The sequence below is a fragment of the Adiantum capillus-veneris genome, chromosome 11 (genome assembly GCF_014529385.1).
Source record: "Adiantum capillus-veneris isolate H3 chromosome 11, ASM1452938v2, whole genome shotgun sequence".
Taxonomy (NCBI): domain Eukaryota; kingdom Viridiplantae; phylum Streptophyta; class Polypodiopsida; order Polypodiales; family Pteridaceae; genus Adiantum; species Adiantum capillus-veneris.
In genome coordinates, this window is record NC_140941.1 from 927181 (window position 1) to 947784 (window position 20604).

General features: G+C 41.8%; 1 pseudogene; it reads left to right on the plus strand.

Moving 5' to 3' along the window:
- Nucleotides 1–12740: 12740 nt before the first annotated feature.
- LOC147446792 (uncharacterized) lies at nucleotides 12741–14042 on the plus strand (annotated as a pseudogene).
- Nucleotides 14043–20604: the final 6562 nt, after the last annotated feature.

Sequence of the window (20604 nt, forward strand, 5' to 3'; positions counted from 1 at the left end):
GTTGAATGCTCATTGGACCCCTTGGGAGACTGTCCAATAGTCTTCTAGAGAGCTTAATTTCTACTGGTTCTTTTATCAAGTGTTTTAAAATGAATAAAACTAAATATAATCTAGCCTAATTCTCATTGGTCCACCACTATGGCCATCCAATAGGAATTGCATCTTGGGGGAAACTGGCCTAGGGAGCTGACATGTGTCCTGTACTGGAATTGGCCTATTTAACTTGAGAGTAGCGAAAATTAAGAAAGTACTTTTGAGAAATGACTTTGTGAGCATAGAGGGTGAACATAATTGAAGAAAGCAACATAATCATAGCAATTAGTTAACTTGGAATGAACAATACTTTTGCAAGAGAGAGAATTTAGAGAACATGACAACAATTGAGGGTCGGATTTATGTGGAGCCGGTCCCCCCTCCAATAGGCATTTGTATTATGATTTCTCCCATTACGAGAGACTTGCTACAATACAATCTTTGTGTTCTTTGTGACCTAGGTGATGCAATAAACATGAAAATCTTCATGCATCACAAATGTAACATAAACTTGAAGAAAGCTTTAACTATCCCAAGCCTCAGTCCCAAGACCTCAAACACCTTCGAAGGTGGAGAGAGCTAGCAAGGAATGAGGGTAGGGAAGAGGAAGAAGAAACATTTCATAGGAGAAAGAATTAGTTCCTCCCTTATCATAACTCTTCTTGCTAGCATACAGAATAGCATAGTAATGAGAAGAATGAGATGGCAAGCTTAAGCATTGAAGCATGGCTCTTGGTTGGATTTGCACTCCATAGCTAAGAGTGTTGGTGTAGGCTCTCAACCTCTACTTGCTTGGAGAAGGCAAGGGAGCTCTTGCACTTTGCATAGCACACAATGAGAGTGTTTGTGAGTGTGTGTGTGGGTGAGTATACCCCCTAAGGAACCCCTAGCTTGCTTGGGTCGACCCCCCCTTGTAGCTCATGCTTGAAGCTCATTGGACCCCTCCAGGCCTAGCCAATCACAAGCAGGAGGCATTACAAGCAACAAGGGTAGCCTTGGGACAAGTGTCCCCCTTTCCCCTTTGAGAGAGAGATCTTGATAAATGCAAAAGTAATTAATTAAATCTCCTAAATTATTATTGGACCCCTTTTGCTTTCTTTGTACCATGCATGCCTTGTGTGAGTGTGTGGGTGTTCTCTTTTATCCCCCCTCATGTAGGGCTCGCCCCCTCCTTGTAGGGATTGACTATTTGAATTTTTGACACCTCAAGCCCCTCATGCATAGGCCCAGTTCCCACCACAAGCTTGGCCCTTAAGCACTTTAATCTTGGGATGGGTTCTCACCTCAAGCTCAGCCCTAGCTTACCTAAGTTCAAAGGACTTTTACAGACATTATTGGAGGTCTTCAATGAAGCTAACCCTAAGATCTTATGCTCCATTGGTTAGCCTTGCTCTTTGATAGACCATCTCTCATTTGGGTCCCTTTACCATTGGCCCCGTGTTGAGATAGATCTATAAGCACATGTCTATATCTTAACCCTTGTTCCCGTGTATTCTCCCACATTAAGTGATCAGTTTAATATGAGAAAGTGATTTGGGTTGGCTAGATATTAGATATTAGATTTTATGACATTACCTCTCTCTTGAAATCATAGTCGTCCTCGACTATGAGGAAGAAGAGATAAAGCCTTAGTCATTCGTCAATTTTACTTAGCGGATAGAGGATCCCTTTTTACCCTACGACATCTTTCCAAGATGGATGACTAATCCCTTTGGTGCTTGGGAGACATAACTGCCGCAAGCATGTCTGGTCTTTAGTCCATTTCATTCTTCGAAAGTAGAGTGACAAATTCTACTTGGTGTTTGAGAGACGTCGTCATCACAAACATGATTCTAAGCATGCATATTAGTTAAATTTGTGCACAATTAAAAAGAGGACTAGTCTTATAATACAAAAACATGAGTCATTTAAAAGAAATTTATACATTTGCTTACTCTAATGTAGCATTGTAAGCATTGACAAGGTTCATACTATCCTTAAGTTGTATTCCTTGCATCCATCTAGCATCTTCAAAAGGATAATTTTTGAACTTAATAAGATATCTTACATGTCGTAGTACCTTGTTTTCATGCCGAAGGATAGCTTCGGGTTGTAGCACCTCTTCTTGGTCTTCAACTTCGGGAGGGTATTCAATAATTGGTTCAGTTGGTGACTCTTCTTTGTAGGGCTTAAGTAGGCTTACATGAAAGGCATTGTGTTTGACCCAATGGTTGGGCAACTTGATTTGATAAGCCTCTCATTGATGGGCTTCAAGATTTGGAAAGGACCATAGTATCTTTTTGCTAGTTTAGCATAATACTTTTAATGGCCCGTAGGATTTTTACCCATTGTTTGCTTTAATCAAGCCTTAGGAAACTTGAGTAAGACCCAATCATTTTCTTTGAGCATTAAGGCTCTTCTATGCTTATTAGCAGTAGCTTTTTGCCTTTGTTGAGAGATGGATATAGCCTCCTTAATCTTTTGAAAAGATTCTTGTAGGTCACGGCTATACTCATCGGTGACGAAGACCTTCCCATGTACTTTGAGTAGCAAGGGACTTTTAGGTCTTCCCTCAATGATCTCAAAAGGCGCTTTTCTCGTAGAAGTATGTACAGTATTATTGTAGGCATACTCTACAAGAGGTAAGTACTTTTTCCATTGTGAGTGTTGATCTACTTCGGTAACATAAGTCTTGAGTAGATCGAGTATTGTAAGATTGGCTATCTCACTTTCTCTGTTTGTGGGTGATAGGCCAAAGAGAAATTCAATCTTGTTCCTAGATTTTCAAAGAGACCTTTCCAAAAATTACTAGTCATTCTAGGATCTCTATCTGACATGATGGATGTGGGTAGTCCATGGTGCTTGAAAATTTGAGATATGAAGAGAGTTTCCATTTGATGTGCCTAAATAGTCTTTATGACAGGAATAAAATGTGTTGCTTGCTAAACTTGTCGACTATTGTCCATATTCCTGTATTCCCATTAATAGACTTGGGTAATCCAAAGATGAAATCCATGGATATACTCTCCCACGAATTTGGGATAGGCAATGTCTAGAGTAATCCAGGCTGCTTCCCTCTATCATACTTGGTCTTTTGGCATACTACACATTTTGAAACATACTCTTGTATGTCCATTTTCATGGTAGGCCAATAGAAGTACGCCTCTACTCCTCGGAGAGTAGGCTGAATACCTCTATGCCCCGCATACGGAGGAGCATGGGATTCATACATAACTTTCTCACGAAGGGAATGGGTAACACATAGCCTATTGCCGTGGAGAAGATAACCATCCTGCAAGGTGAATGGTTCCTCTTTCTTTCCCAAATCAAGGGCTGACATTATGGCTCTAAAGTCAGGGTTAGTAGCATACTCATCTATCATAGAGGATAGACACCGCATTAACTTTTGGTCGTCGTGAAATTTCATCGGCCACTTGATTATGCTTACCAGCTATTTGAGCAATATGGAAATTAAATTGCGAAAAAAAAAATTCCCACCTCATTTGTTTGTCGGAAAGCTTGGTTTGCGTCATGAAATACTTGAGACTTTGGTGGTCGGTTCGTAGGATAAATGGAGTCCCCAATAGGTAGTGCTTCCATGTGTCTAGGGCATGTAGAACAACTAAAAGCTCTTTCTCATAAATGCCCAAGACTCGTCCATCGGTATTGAGCCTTCGGCTCTCATATGCTAAGTCATGCCCTTCTTGAAGCAAAACTGCTCCAAGGAAATCACCACAAGCATCACATTGGACCTCAAATGGCTTTGAGAGATTCGGAAGCACGAGGACTGGTTGGGAAGTAAGCTTCTCTTTGAGCTTATCAAAATCATTTTGCTCCTTAGCAGTCCATACATACTTAACGTTCTTCTTATTTAAGTCATCTAGTGGTCCTGCTACTTGAGAGAATTTTGCTATGAAGCGTCTTTAGTATGCGCACATACCAATAAAGCTTCTTAGATCATGTAAATTTCTTGGGTTAGGCCATTCTTTTATTACCTCTAACTTTGATGGATCCATACGGATACCATCGTGAGAGATAATATGACCTAGGTATTGAATCTCTTGAAGGAAGAATTCGCTTTTCTTTTGGTTGAGAAAAAGCTTGTTCTCCCTCACTGCTTGAAAAATCACTTGGAGATGTTGCTTATGTTCCTCCAAAGACTTGGAGTAGATGATGCGATGATGCCATCATCAAAGAACACTCTAGTGAATTTGCAATAAGGTCTAAAAATTTTCTCCATGAGACGATTGAACATAGCTAGTGCATTAGTCAAGCCAAAAGGCATGACTAGATATTCATAAAGACCAAATGTTGTGTGAAACACGGTCTTTAGGATATCTTCATCCACTATCCTTATTTGATGATAGACACTTTTAAGGTCAATCTAATGAAGTAGGTAGAGACTTGTAGCTTATCAAACAGATCTTCTACTTGAGGTACAGAAAATATGTTTTTGATAGTGATATGGTTTAGTGCTCGATAGTCCACACACATACGGTAAGTACCATCTTTCTTTTGCACTAAAAGGACTGGAGAACAAAAGGGAGAGGAACTAGGCCTCACCATCCCTTTGTCTACCAATTCCTATACTTGCCTCATGATCTCCTCTTGTTGAGCTTGTGATAAGGAGGTTTGTTAGGCGGTGAGCTTCCTCGAAGGAGCTCAATTCGATGGTCATCATCCCCTCGTGTTGGAGATAAGTCCATAGGGATATCATCGATGACCACATCTTGGAATCATTTTAGAAAATTAGATACGTCTAACTCTTCTTGATTCCTACCATTTACATTTGATGAAACATTAGTATCTTTTAGAGACTCTTTGAAAAAAATCATGTACGCAGAAACTGAGCTCTTCATTGACTTATCAAAAGCAAGAGGATTTACAAGTGTAATAGTGCGACCACGCTCACTAGCATCTATATACATTTTATTTTCCATGTAAGTGAAGTAGATTCTCCTTTCAGGGAACTTCATGTTGGCAGCCATGAGATCCAACCATGGTAGCCCTAGGATAGCATCCTCATGTTGGAGAGGAGAGATGAAGAAGTCTTCTTTGTCAACATAGCTTTGGACATGAAGCTCAACTTCCCAATCAAGGGAGTAACGGAGGATTGTTGTCCCTTGAAAGTTGCATCAGCCATTACCATATCTCCCATCCCAAAAGCTTGAATGCACAACTTGGTGGCCAACTCCGTTGATATGAATTTGTGAGTAGAGCCAGGGTCAAACAAGATGAAGGCAGCATGCTCTCTTACCTTTCCCCAAGCATAGGAAAGTGATGATCCTTTTCAATGAGCATCCTCTTTTGGAGCTTCGATGGTGGAAGCCCTAGGAGCCTCATTGCCAGTATTCTTCTTGGGGCAAGAACAATAGCCATGTCCTTGCTCCCCACACTTGCAACACTTATGGTCCTTCCGAAAAGCTTCAAGCTCTTTAGGAGAGAGTTTGTTTTTACCTTTGTAAACTCCCTTATCCTTGGACCGATTGTTGTTGTTGTTGGAAGTGACTCGGAAAGAATTTTGAACATTGCTTTTCCCCTTTGCATCATTTTTGTCTTTGTTTTCCATGGGCTTGACATTACGTCTAGCCCCTTGATGGAAATTGATGCATGAAGCAACCATGGTGTGATGGATTACTTCGCTAATAGTACCAGGCCATTGAGAGTTGATGTATTCGGCCATCTCTTCAGGTAATCCCCCACAGAATTGCTGCCTTTTCTCGACAAATTCTATCTTTTGAAAGACAGTAGCCTTGAGATGTAAATCCCAAAACTTGTCTACATACTTGTGGATAGACTCATGAGAGAGAAGCTTCAAGCTACACCATTCGGTAAGCACTTTGTCCTTTGCATCGCTTGCAAGGAATTGCTTCATGATAGAAACTCATAGAGTTTTCCATGTCTTTGGGTCTTCACCATTGCTACGAAGGCTAGCCCACCATTGACGAGCTGATTTTTGGAAGTGCATAGCTACATGGTATAGCTTGCAGGACTCTGTGGAGCCCTTGTCTCCAAAGGCCCCATCAAATTGCTGGATGAAGGCCAACACTTTGTCGGTAGCACCAAAGGTGCCATCACAGGTGAGAAAAGAGATACTCTTTCCTCCCTCCTTGAACTTCTTTAGCTTTTGTTACCTTCTCCATGCAGGAAATGATTTGTGATGTCCTCCCCTCTTGTATTCTCTAGGAGAATATCCATAGCTTTCGTCGAAAGAGGAGGAAGATGAAGAAGAAGGAGAAGAGGGTGACCTCTTCCTAACCCTTTTCTTCCTTTGTTTCCTCTCTTCCCTTTTGGAGTGATGAGGAGAAGGACTATGTGTTGATCTTTTCCTCTTGGGAGCAGTGGGTGATCGTCTAGACCGCCGTCTTCGTGGAGCCACATCTTCAAAGAAACTTAAACTTTCATTGCTTTCTTGCTCTTTGGATTCCTCCTCTTGAATGGGAGAGAGTCTTCTTTTGGGGGTCACTTCAAGAAGTCTCATAAGCTCTCTCTCCTCTTGGAGAGGAAGGTAAATTCCATCAGCACAAAGTTGTTGAGTAACTTTGGCTTGCAAAGCAGGTTTGCCCATAGCTTGCGGCAACCTAGTGACGAGATAATTCACAAACACGGGAGCATCATCATTAGCACCTTCACGTGCAAAATCAAAGTTATCAATGTTCATTCTACTCTCTTGATTATTGTCAGCCATGTTAACAAAATTTATGTATGTACTTAGTGTATGCTTTGGCAATTCAAAACCTTAGTTTCCACTCCTCTTAGCCTTTGAAAATCAGCTCTTAAGTATCTACACCCACAGCTCAAACTGGTTAATTATAGAGAGTAGTGGAGTAGGTCTAACATAGCACAGTTGCCGAGGGCTAGCTGCTTTAGGACTTCTTATGGCTTAATAATGGTAAAGTCGTAGGAAAGTCTAAAAAGACTCCATTATTAAGTCCAAAGCTCCCAAGGTGTGCCCAATATGCCACATAGTGGACTCAACAAAACCGATAATAGATCACAGTTCCACTTACCCTAATATAATTAACAACATCAACCATTTATACGCTACTTAAGGACCTCTCTTCTTAAGCAAGAAAAGAGAAACCAAATGCTCTGATACCAGTGTAATTGAATTGGCCTATTTAACTTGAGAGTAGCAAAAATTAATGAAAGTACTTTTGAGAAATGACTTTGTGAGCATAGCCAGTGAACATAATTGAAGATAGCAACATAATCATAGCAATTAGTTAACTTGGCATGAACAATACATTTGCAAGAGAGAGAATTTAGAGAACATGACAACAATTGAGGAAAGGATTTATGTGGAGCCGATCCCCCCTCCAATAGGCATTTGTATTATGATTTAAGAGAGACTTGTTACAATACAATCTTTGTGTTCCTTGTGACCTATATGATGCAATCAAGATGATAAATCTTCATGCATCACAAACGTAACATAAACTTGAAGAAATCTTTAATTATCCCAAGCCTCAGTCCCAAGACCTCAAACACCTTCGAAGGTGGAGAGAGCTAGCAGGGAATGAGGGTAGGGAAGAGGAAGAAGAAACATTTCATAGAAGAAAGAATTAGTTCCTCACTTATCATAACTCTTCTTGCTAGCATACCTAATAGCATAGTAATGAAGAAGAAGGAGATGGCAAGCTTAAGCATTGAAGCATGGCTCTTGGTTGGATTTGCACTCCATAGCCAAGAGTGTTGGTGTAGGCTCTCAACCTCTACTTGCTTGGAGAAGGAGAGGTAGCTCTTGCACTTTTCATAGCACACAATGAGAGTGTTTGTGAGTGTGTGGGTGATTATACCCCCTAAGCAACCCCCTAGCTTGCTTGGGTCGACCCCCCCTTGTAGCTCATGCTTGAAGCTCATTGGACCCCTCCAGGCCTAGCCAATCACAAGCAGGAGGCATTACAAGCAACAAGGGTAGCCTTGGGACAAGTGTCCCCCTTTCCCCTTTGAAAGATAGGTCTTGATAAATGCAAAATCAATTAATTAAATCTCCTAAATTATCATTGGACCCCTTGGATGGAGAACCAATAGGCTTCAGGCACACCATGAGGACAACATGAGGAGGAACTTGACAAGTGTCCCTTTTGCTTTCTTTGTACCATGCATGTCTTGTGTGAGTGTGTGGGTAATCTCTCTTATCCCCCCTTATGTAGGGCTCACCCCCTCCTTGTAGGGATTGAATATTTGAATTTTTGACACCTCAAGCCCCTCATGCATAGGCCCAGTTCCCACCACAAGCTTGGCCCTTAAGCACTTTAAGCTTGGGCTGGGTTCTTACCTCAAGCTCAGCCCTAGCTTACCTAAGGTCAAAGGACTTTTACACACATTATTGGAGGTCTTCAATGAAGCTAACCCTAAGGTCTTATGCTCCATTGGTTAGCCTTGCTCTTTGATAGACCATCTCTCATTTGGGCCCCTTTACCATTGGCCCCGTGCTGAGATGATCTATAAGCACATGTCTATATCTTAACCCCTGTTCCTGTTTATTCTCCCACATTAAGTGATCAGTTTAATATGAGAGTCATTTGGGTTGGTTAGATATTAGATATTAGATTTTATGACATGTCCCCTATTCCCTTTGTGTAAAGGGAGCGTGTGTGTGTGTGTGTGTGTGTGTGTGTGTGTGTGTGTGTGTGTGTGTGTGTGTGTGTGTGTGTGTGTGTGTGTGTGTGTGTGTGTGTGTGTGTGTGTGTGTTTCTCTCTCATATCCTACTAAAAGGGCTCGCCCCCTCCAAGATAGAGATGTAAGAAGACTTTTTAGTCTTCCCACAAGCATTCAATCTTTCCTACGTTTTGACCGTTGGACCTAGCCTTTGAATTTGGAACCTTAGCATTTTCGAATTCTTGATGGGTTAAACCTTAGGGTCTTTAAAGCCCATTGTTTGCACATTGCTCTTTTGCAGATGGCCCCCCCTTTCGATCCCTATTTTCCCTCCTTTGGATCCCTACTGTGGCCGGTCTGCCAGCTTAACCAATATTCTAGCTTTTTCTCCCCTGGTACTTCCCCATATTAAATGATTAGTTTAACATGAGAAAATCATTTAGGAGAATTAGATATTAGTTATTATGACAGATGAACTCAAATTTCTTGAGCTTCTCAATGTCTTCCTTGATCTTCTTAGCGAATGTCTCATTTTAGGTGTATGGTCGTTGTCTGCTCGGCTTAGTGTCATCTCTCATAGGGATAGTATGCTGACATATTTCATGATCCACACCCTTGAGATCTTTATAGAACCAGGCAAAAACATCCATATACTTCTTTAACATTCAAATGAAAGTTTATTTCTCCTCTTGCGATAGATCTGTAGCTATGTACGCTGGTTTTGAATCTTCCCCCGGCTTTGCTAGGTCAATTTGTTTGGCTTTTTTAGGTCCCTTGTAGAATTTTTCTAGTTCTTTTGACTGTTGCACAATGGTTTCTCTGCAATGATTCGCCGCCGGTCTTGCAAAGTGTGTTTTTTGTAATGAGATGGAATAGTGATTGCTTGTGGTTTATCGCTTTCTGATTCCATCTCAGCAGTCCAGACTTCTTTCAATGTTCATTTCAGCTCCTTATATTTTGGGTTTGCGCTCGGTTTTTGACATTGGAGGTTCCTTTCCTTTAGTTTCATCAGGTTTGCTCAGTTTTTGTTTTATTTTTATGCATTGATCCATGTTTTTTCTTGTTGGATATGGTCCCGTTATTTTGTCCTTGATGCAATTCGATGCATCTTTCTTCGTCAAGAATTGAATTTTGTTTTCCATTGTTGGTTTTGACGTGTTTCTTTTCATGTTATTTTCTTGTTTTCTTTGATATCTTTGTTGACTTCTACGATGCTGGTTTAAGAATTCAAAAATTTTATTCACCTCCCTTGAGTAGAATTTTTACTCTTATGTGCTCCTTTTCAGAGTCTGATCCCTCCGTTGTGAGTATTTTTTCCTCCAACTCATTTGTGGAATCATAGTAGTGATCAGAGAAGACTTGTTGCTCCTTGATCATTTCAATAAATACCATCTAGATAAGAACTATATCATAGACTTCCTCATCACAGAGTGTGTGGGTGTGGATTCGTTAATAGAGGCTAAAATTTGAGTTTACTCAAAACTTCTATGTCTAGTACGTAGTCTTCTCGTCGTAAACTGTCCGATTCAGAAGCCCCTTGCATCCAAATTGGAGTGTCTTTTTGTATCGACAATGGCAGTTTAGTTTCTATTGAAGTTTTATAATCCAACTCTTGGAATGTTGTCCTCAGGACATCCTTGTAAGAATGATCCCTTAGATTTACCCGAGTAATCGATCCAACTTGTTTCACATAAAGATAATCATTTTCCTAAAAAGGCATTGCCCACGTCCTCTTGAAACATGGTGTGCGTTCTTGCGAGCTGGTAGCCTCATAGGGCCCCAAAGACCCTCAATATTGGAGTGAATTTTAGCAAGGTGGAGGGCCCTTTGGATCTGCATCGCATGCCCATAGTGGAAGTAGCAGCAGAAGTGTAACTTGCCATAGGCTATAAACACCACTACTTTTGGCAAAGAGATCCCACGATCTACAACATGGAACTACCTTAAGCCGATTAGAAGGCAAATCTCATGACTAGGGTGCTTCAACCACTCCCCAAAATAAATGTAGAGTACCTTACTATGGTTCAAACAACTACAATTCACAAAGGCTGGTTGGGGTATAAGGTTTCCGCTTCTCTTAAAGGGGTCCCTCCAAAAGCATTGTTAACGGATCTATGGGGGAGCCCCCTTACACTCCCTACCTAGTGCGCCTCCTAACTACATGTCATCCGCCATGCTGTCGAACACCCACCATGTTATCGACCCACCTGCCTGCTTACCTGTCACCCTCTCCATTTTCCTATGTCATCCCAAAGAGTGCAGCTACAAAGATTCACTCTAATGAAAATGGCTCAAAATTGTGGCACCCTACAAGGATTGATTGTATTTGGGATTTTCTTTCAATCTATAAACAAAACAGAGAACATTACTTAGTTGAGCATTGTGATTCATCAAGCACAAACACCATCAATTGCAAATAACAATGAATAAGAAGGTTAGAACATAATATATAGATGTTCTAAAAAACGAGATACAACAAATATCCCACACAATGTGGGAATTTTTTTTTTTTAAAGATAACGTTGTAGATAATTTTGAATAAAAAATTATCAAGAAATGGCTAGATATGGCAATGCAAGGGCATAAGGCAACAAAGTTAACCGCCTTTTAACACTTCTTGTCAGGGTTAACAACCCCCCCAAGATAAATAAAGCTAGATCTAGAGTAGTTAGGGAAAGAGTTCCATGTCAGTACCATCATTCATGTCTTTAGTATGTTTCCATCGCCATTAAACATCCTTCAATTATGAAAACAACTTATTCTATTCTAGGAAAAGAATCAAAAGATAAGAGGGGGCCCACACAAGGAGGGGGTAAGTGTTTTGAGTAACCCCCCTCCTCTCAACTAACTATAGCTCAAAGAGCTTCAATTGGAAAATGCAAAGGTTACCCCCTTCACTTGTGTGTGTGAGTGTGAGAGACCCATCAAATCAATCAAATCCTTTCAAAACTTACCATTATCCCCCTACATGCTAGTGCACCTAATTAGATTAAAGAGATGAAGAAACCTCACACATACCTAGGGTAGAGGTCCCAATTAAAAGTCGGGGCCCTTTTTAGAAACAAGACTTTGAGACACATTTTTGTGAATAAGAAAAGCTTATTGTTTCAAATCTGGGACAATTACAAGACGTGGCTCAAAATACATTTCCACCCCTCCCAAGGACGCTCCATACCCTCTTTAAATTGGTGCCACCTCTCCCCAATGTTGGCTCCACACCTGCACACAAAGAGAGAGAGAGAGAGAGAGAGAGAGAGAGAGAGAGAGAGAGAATATCTCAACAATCATGAATCATAGATGCAAAAATACAAGTTCCAAGTGATAATCAAAAACATTTACAGCCACTACGAGAGATCACTCATACACTTACGACCTCCACTCATACACTCTTACTCTCACTCACTCTACAAGCAAGATCACGTTCCACCTCCATGCATACATACGGTGCCTTTCACTCCGTAAACATCCTCTTTTATTCCCTCTTCATTACCTTGGACTTGTACACTCTGATAGCCTCAACCCATCCAAACTACCACCAACTTTGCTTTCACCTTGCATTGTCATATCCATCCAGACATCAACCATGTAGAAAACCCAACAAGAATAGACATATTTGCTATTGTACAGAAAATTTCAAGAAAAAATTGGAACTTGTTTTGATCAGATATGCAACTCTACAGAGATGGTTTAGGAGCTCCATGTGAATGTAAGGCATGTTTGCTGGAGATATCCAACATTAGCTAATTTCTTGTGTACCTCTCAGCTAGTCCAGAAACATGGTGGCCAAGTTGGTTGTTGTGGACTCTGCATGTAATGTCATCCTTCTTGTGCAAAGTCCAAAGAAAGAAGGCTCATTTCATCAATCCCAAGGCAACTCTTCAACACTAGTACTTGCAAAGCAAAGTGTCAGCCCAAAGAAGACCGCTCCACCTCCCCCAAAGAGAAAATTGTCTGTAAAGGAATATTGCCACCTACTCGAGACACCAACGATTGATTTCCAACAATACAAGTAATATTTTTAAGAGTCCTTATTATCATTCAGATTCAATTTGTTTCACATATGTTGTCCATCACCCTTACTTCAAACTAACTCCATATTCAGTTTCATATTTTCATTTAGGCTATGGTAAGAGACATAAGAACAACCAAAAAAATCAAAGCATGTGCAACAGCAAGAAAAACTTTACCTATCTCACCCTCCTTTAAGCAAACTCATGGCATCAAGAGGGAAGAACCAATGGACAAAAGAAGCCTCCTCTTGCATTCCAAGCAAAAGCTTCATTTCCCAAACCAAGCATTGTTTTACAAAGCCAACAACCAGAGAACTCCACTCCAAAACCAGCCACCAAGAAACAAAAGCGTGCAAAGCTATCTTGGACAGAGAAGAACATGGAAAAAGCTCTTTTTGGCACGGGAACAAGGACTTTCTTTGCAAAAATGCTCCATGCAATTTGGCATGAGAAAATCTGCAATAGCAAATTGGGAAGAAGGACGATCACAAAGGAGCAAGAGAGGGCCGAAAACCACTCACCTTTGACGAAGAAGAAGCACTACTACAATGGATATTTCAAAAGTGCGAATCAAGGCATGGTGTCTCTATCTTGGATGTTAAGCTAAAGGTGGCACAAATTTGTGAGACAAGACACAGTCTCTTCATGAATGGCATTCTCGAAAGGAGTTGATGGGAAGGGTTTCGATGATGGCATCCACAACTTGTTTTCCGGGTCAATGAGGGCCTAGATTAGTCTAGAGCAATAAGGTTTCAGCTAGAAATTATTGAGACTCTCCACAAGAATCTTAAGGCGCTTTATGATGAAATAAGTACCCATCTTCTAATATCTGGAATGTAGATGAGATAGGGTTTCAAGGATCAAGGGACAAAGGCATGAAGATCCTTGCAAAGAAGAGAACCAAATCAGTGTATGGTATCACATGTGATTCTCGAGAATGGATGAATTTTTTATGTTGTGTTAATGCAATTGGCCATGCAATCTCTTCATATTATATATTCAAGGGGAGTAGACTAAATGGCAACAACTACATCAAAGATTGTGGACCGGGGGCTGCAATGGCCATGCAAAAGAAAGCATGGATGACCGGTGAGCTCTTCAAAGCTTAGCTAGAGCACTTATAAAAGTTCATCATGCAAGACATTGGATTTGACAACAGACATCTTTTAATTCTTGATGGTCATGGAAGCCATGTTTCCCTCGAATTGGCGAGAGCACATGAAGCTGGCATATATATTATCACTTTACCTGCCCATACATCACACAAGCTACAGCCCTTGGATTTCTCCGTCTTCAAATCATTAAAGACAAATTTTCAAAAAGAGAGGGCAATATGGCAGCAACGGAGAGCATCCAGCCAAGCAAGTAAGAGAGAGCTTGCAACCATTGTGGCAAGTGCTCTAAAATGTCTTTAACAAAGTCAAACATTAAGGTTGGTTTCCTTGCAACAGGAATTTGGCCCCTTGATGCTTCAACAATAAAATTTGAGGGCATGCCATGCAATAATATATAGATCATACATGAAATGACAAATCAAGAAGGTGAAATCTTCTCACAAGTCCCAAGCACCTCACCTCACAGAGGTATAGAGGATGAAGCTATTCTAGCACTACGTTCGATGGTAAGTAACACACAAGAAGCACAAGTTAGAAAGACTGTTGTACCAAGTTTGTTGTGTGATGAAAGCAAATCAACACATCAAATTAGAGAAAATCAGAGCGAACTAGCACACCAAATCAAAGTAGATTAGAGAGAATCAGGACATCAAATCATAGCAAATCCGAGCCAATCAGTACATCAAATCAGAGTGAATCAGCACACCAAATTAGAGTAAATCAAAGTGAATCAGCACGTCAAATTAGAGCAAATGAGAGTAAATCAACACACCAAATTAGAGCACATTAGAGTGAATCAATACACCAAATTAGAGTAGATTAGAGTGAATCAGTACACCAAATCATCTTTATGAGGTTGCTAGAAGAAGATTGTTTGTAGCTGATACTACCTTGCCACCTGTAGAAGGGTATGTTGACATTAATTTTCTCAATGGCTCAGCAAAGCAACCATCATGAAATACTTTGGCAAAGAGAACATTCATCAAACATATAATTAGATCTTTGATTGGCTACTGAAACAATGGACTTTGACAAAGAGAACAATAACCTCTCTTCAAACAAGCAACCCATGCAAGGAAGCCAATCTCAAAGTGATCAGGCTCGTATAATTGATCTTTTACGAGTGCCAATGTCAAAGGTGTCAGTAAGACAAGCACCTGGAGAGGCATTTGTGGACTATACAAACAGCTTAATTCTCACTTCATACCAGTATATTGAGAGCATGAAGGCTAAGAATGCTAAGAAGGATAGATCTTTCCGAAGCTTCAGATAGAGAACATAAATTGTTCAGAGAAGCTCGCTACTGCTAACACCCCCCCCCCCCCCCCCCCCTCCCTTGTGCCATCGTTGTGCCCCCCCTCTCTCGCTGCCCTCGCGCTACTGCCCCCCTCTCGCTGCCCTCCCCCCCCCCTCCTGCCTGTCCTCGCGCGCGGCAGCCCAACTCGCTCCCCCCCCCCCCCCCCCCCTGCTGCGTGCTATATTTCCCGCACGCTGCCCTCTCGTGCGGCCACCCCCCCCTGCCCGCTGCCTCTTGAGCTACCGCCCCCTGCCCGCCTTATCCGCTTCCCCCCGCCTTTCTCTTTCCCAAAGTATCCCTGCAATTGGCTCTGGCAGCATTGTTCTTTGGACAGTGCTTGTCGCGCTCGATTTCAGAGGTTTTTTCTCCGCCCGCTTCTTCGCCACAGCAGTAGACACAGATAGAGGCTCCAGGTCCGCCACAGAGGGACTCATCCGAAGCCCCCTCGCCCGACCCTGTTGAGCCCACCATTCGACTTGCTCTTTCACCGACAGAGCAAGCGAGACTTGCCACAGAGGTAGAGCGCTTGCAGGCGACTTCTATCATCTGCAAGATTCTCGGCACCCGACCTAGCAGAGGAGAGCTGCGTGACCTTCTCCAGGCCCACCTTCTCGCAAAGGTGGGCAAGATCTTGGACGTACGGATACTCGAACGAGGTTACTATCAGATCGAGTTTGAGACCTCCAAGATGGCATCCAAGGTCATTGCCATGAGTCCACTGACCATTCGAGTAGCACGAGCCCACTTTCGACACTGGAGACATGGTTTCGACCCTACCTCGGATGTTCTTGCTACATACGAAAGACGTAGCGTCCCTGAAAAATATCTCAAATAGCATGATAGAAACAACAAAGCACCGCAAAATATGCATACCTGGCAAAGCCTGTGATCATATAATCAAATCGTACACGAACAGAGAGAAAAAGAGAGCGAGATAGAGCGAGAGAGCACGTGTAGGCGCACCTCTTAGGGCGGAGTGCTACGCCAGTACGTCGAGAGAGGAGAGAGGAGAGGTGAGAAGAGCAACGCAGACACTGGGTGCAATCTCCCCCCGTGCAAGAGTGAGCATTTTCCTCTTGCACGTATTTATTTATAGATTTCTATAATGCCCAAAAATGAGTACAAACTGACCGGCCGGACATAATTGGCCAAAGATCATAAAGAGCACTTGAATAATCAAATATACATAAAATGTAATATCCTTCTGCATAATCCATTATCTGCTGATGCTTTTGCCACCTGTCAGCTGCAATAGATAATAAAATATCAATTCTATAGCATACCTCTCCGTTGGAAAGCAACTGTCCTCAGTTGCAAAGATAAGAAATTTGCAAACGATACTTGTAAAAAAAATGATTAGAAATTTGTGTCAAAAAATAGCATGAATGAAACTAGACAACATTGCTTATGCCTGCCGTCATCCACATACTACCTATTCTAGTGTCCCATACCCCTAGAATAAGCAGTATATGTCATACCCTGATGAATCAGGATATCATTGGTCACACTCATCATTCAATAATCCATTGATCTCATCAATCTCAAGCCCAATTCCATAAGTACTATCGTGACAGAAAAATCATCATATAGAAATTTCAAATCCCATTTCCAAATCCAATTCCACAATATAAGTCCAAATCCAAATCACGTTCATTATGTCCCCGAGTAACAAAATCATACCAATTACAGTGGTGACCAGTCACTACAGCATGATTTTGTGATCGGTGTTGCCTAAACCGGCGAATCTACACCTGACGTGCTACCTAAATCGGCGAATCTGCATTTGATATAAGTTCAAAAAGCGTGAATCTGTAGTTTGTTGTTGTGTTGCCTAAATCGGCGAATCTGCACTAGATGAGCATTGACACACTGCCTAAATTGGCGGATCTGTGTGCTTGTGACCAATGGACTAGACAAGGCATAAAGGACAAAATAAAAATAGTTACTATGTTGACATCGCAGTGCAGTATATCAAGGCACTTACAAAATTTTGTGCACTATCCCAAAACACCGTGGCTCACTTAAGTAGTTGCAGGGCTTATTGACAAATCATCTTTACAAAAAGTACTTGTAGTATAATTAGAAGTCATGATCAAAGCATTTGATGGAGTATTCAGTGAGCAGATAATGTAGAGAAATGAAATTTAAAAATAGGAGTGATGTATTTGAGATTCCATTTTATAAGTATTAGTGATGACATGAGAGATGTTGGGTTGCCTAATCTATAAAAGATTGTCGGTAAAGCAATTATGAAAAGGAGAGTGAGGTTAATGTACATACCTTGAGGGTACACTGCATCAAAATTATATGAGCCAGTGTGTTTGTGGAGAGAGATATGACCGTAACTTGCATCTGAGGAGTGTCAAACAGATTTGTAGAAGCTAAGGAGAACTGCGACTATCAAACTTGCACCATAGTATGATTAACAATTCCAAAATATGTTTATTTTGTGTTAGTAATTTGAAATAAAATAAAAGACTATGCTCTCTGTTGAGAATTTGATTCAAGATTAGTGTGCGATCACATATTAAGAACATACAGTGTTAGCACTTTGATTCAACAATCGCAAAATAAATTAAATGAAGCTGGAACACAAATTAAAAGTTAGCCATAGCCCTATGAAAATGGAAATGTGAGAAAATGTTGCAGTCCTAACGAAATAGCACAGATAGTCAAAAACCACGAACAAGGCAGAAAAAAAATGTAGGTAAGGAGATCTAATTGGATTTTATAGTGCAATGTGGGAGATAAAATTACATTGAGGACTGACAGACGTCTACTATGATTAACCGTGACTGATTGGACAAACAACCCAAAAGTAATTTGATCTTAAACTGCCTTTGCCTAGAAGCCTTTATTTATGACAAATTATTTGTTAATTAGAGCTAGAATTAGGGATGAGAATATAGATTTTTGGTGCGTCAATATAGTCCCAACTCCCACTCACCCTCCATAGTGCCGTCATACCCAGCAAGGGAACTACACCAACTACCCTTCCTTTTCAGCTATGTATAGAGCCATCAATGGCAGTTACCTCTAGGAGGTTCAATATAATCTTTATCTCTTCTTTTTAAAAAATATATATATAAAAATTAAAAAAAAATAAGACGGTATCGATGATGGTTAATAGGTAGATGACCTGATGCCGTGCGAAAATTTAAAAAAAATAAAAAAAATTTACACTAGAGATTGATATGTTTTAGCACCTTGTGACCTAGGTAAGGCCAATCCTCACGAATGAGTTATGAGTAGGTCAATGGAGACCTTGTAGCCTAGGGTTATACAAAAGCACAAGACGATAAAAGTGTATAAAGCCTTTTGATAATAAGTTGAGAATGGAAAAACCATTGGTAGTAAAGATATCTTAAATTAATGCCCCCTGGATTGGTTGAAAACAAGCGTTGCATCTGAACTGCAACTAGGGATGAGTATCCTAAAGCTGCCAGGCTCATCTTCACCCTTGTACTCGTTGTTCGTGTTTCTGGTCACCATCACCACCACCCACTGTTGCTGTCTTTGACCACTCCGATCCACCCTTATTATTCTCGTTTTCATCAAGCAATATTCAGAGATCAAAGCTTCATAAACTAAATCGAGATCAACCTTCCCTTGGCAATGTCGAAGAGCCTAGGATGGCTTCAAATAAGATGATACTGAGGAAGTGAGAGATACCCAAGTTAGATGGTGTCATGATGGGAACAGTGGGTTATGGTGTTGCAGCTATGGGTATACGTGTTAGCCACATCGCACAAAGCGCAATCGTAGTAGGAGGCACCCATAGTTGAGCACAATACAACACCAGTGGTGGTTTCATCAAGAATCTATTGCACTTCATCGCCTATCATGTCGCCTTGATAATATGCTCTTGTCGAGACATCACACATGTCAGCGTAACTGCCTCGGCCAGATCCGGCCCATGTGCCGGCAGTTGTAGAAGAGAAAGAGCTGATGAGGAGGATTGTCACCATGAGCACCTGTAAGACCCTCTAATTTACGTCCAAACTTGACCTGTAATTGAGGGGTTTGCTATAAGGAGGCCTTAAGGCTGGATCCCACAGTGATGAAGTAGGGACGCAACTCTTAATGATTCGTGTGTGTGTGTAATTGTGCAAAAGGCTGTATACAAGCTTCATAAACGATGCGGGGACTTTGTTGATAATGTACTTGAAGATGAAAATCATGGAGAAGCGACACGGGAACAGAACCCAGGAGGGTGCAACTAATGAGATCCGGGGACCCACCTACCATACACAAGCCTAGCAACTCAATTGCTGGTGCAGTATCTCAGAGCATCAGCAATGATAATAAGGACAGATTCCATGATGACGATGATGGCAGTGAGCAGCGGCCAGAGCAAATTGACCATCCCCGGCTGTGAGAGAGGGAGATACAGGTTGAGGAGAGAGAGGGAGAGAGAGAGAGAGAGAAAGAACGATTCTAGGTGGCGACTAAGAACTGAGGCGAAAACTGCGAGAGAGAGAGTGGGTTGGTGGGTGGTATACCACCAAAGGGGTGGCTGCCAACTAAAGGGAGAGGGAGAAAGAGAAATATTTGTGTATGTGAGGCTTGGGGACTTGTAGCGGTTGGAATCGGCAATATTTGATGCGCATGACAAGATGTTGAGCATTGCAGTGTGAGTGGATGTCGGCAGCAGTCATGCATACAATACATCTGCATGTTATTGACTGTGTCGAATGGCAAGCCAACACTAATCCAGAGATCTCATCGACGGCTAATCATGATGGGGTGCACGTGCAGTGGTGCCAAGTGAAGCAGGCGATTAGGTGGTCGCTCTGGTCTCAACTAAAAAAGAAAAAACGGCGCAACAGCACTCACTCCATCCTGGTGATTAAAAAAATGTGGGCGACATGCTACCGGCCGTTGCATGTAAGCCAAGAGCTAGTTGGACGACTGGTTTAGGGGGAGTCTAGCAAAAAACTGTGTGTGTAGCTGTAAAATGCCAAAAATGATGGCTGTCATGCGAGGGAGAGACGGGGAAATTGGGTGGACTGAGAGGGGTGGCTGGTTGTTAACAGCCCGCCCCTGAAGGACTCATGGCAACTAACTGCACCTCACGCATGCAGTGCTAGTTTCAGTGCCTTGAGAGGCTGTGAGACAACAGGTACTGCTCGCCAGAGACAGAAAGACTGCATGGCGGTTGTTGTAAAGTAGGGGTTCAGAGCGACGGGTTGAGTGTTGGCAGTCAGCACATCTGCATGGGTAGGGGATTGTGGATTTGGTTGGGAAGAAAAATCACCGGACGATAGTACTAGTGCTAGTGGCGACAACGTCCGGGTTCACTGCTAATTGTGCTGACGTCATTGGCGATCGTGGAGGGTAGCTAACATCCATGGCCGGTTTCTACGCCCTGCCGCCGCTCTGTTCGCGTTGACCGTGAGTTTCTACAACATGAGCTCCCTATCATCCCTGTTTTCGCGATGCTTCCTCACCCTCGACCATCTAATTGTCTGCTCATGCAGTAGAATGAAATATGTAGAGCCTAGTTTTCCCATGGATTTTATTTATTTAGTCATCTCAAAGTCACCCTTCTCCCTTGTTCTTAGG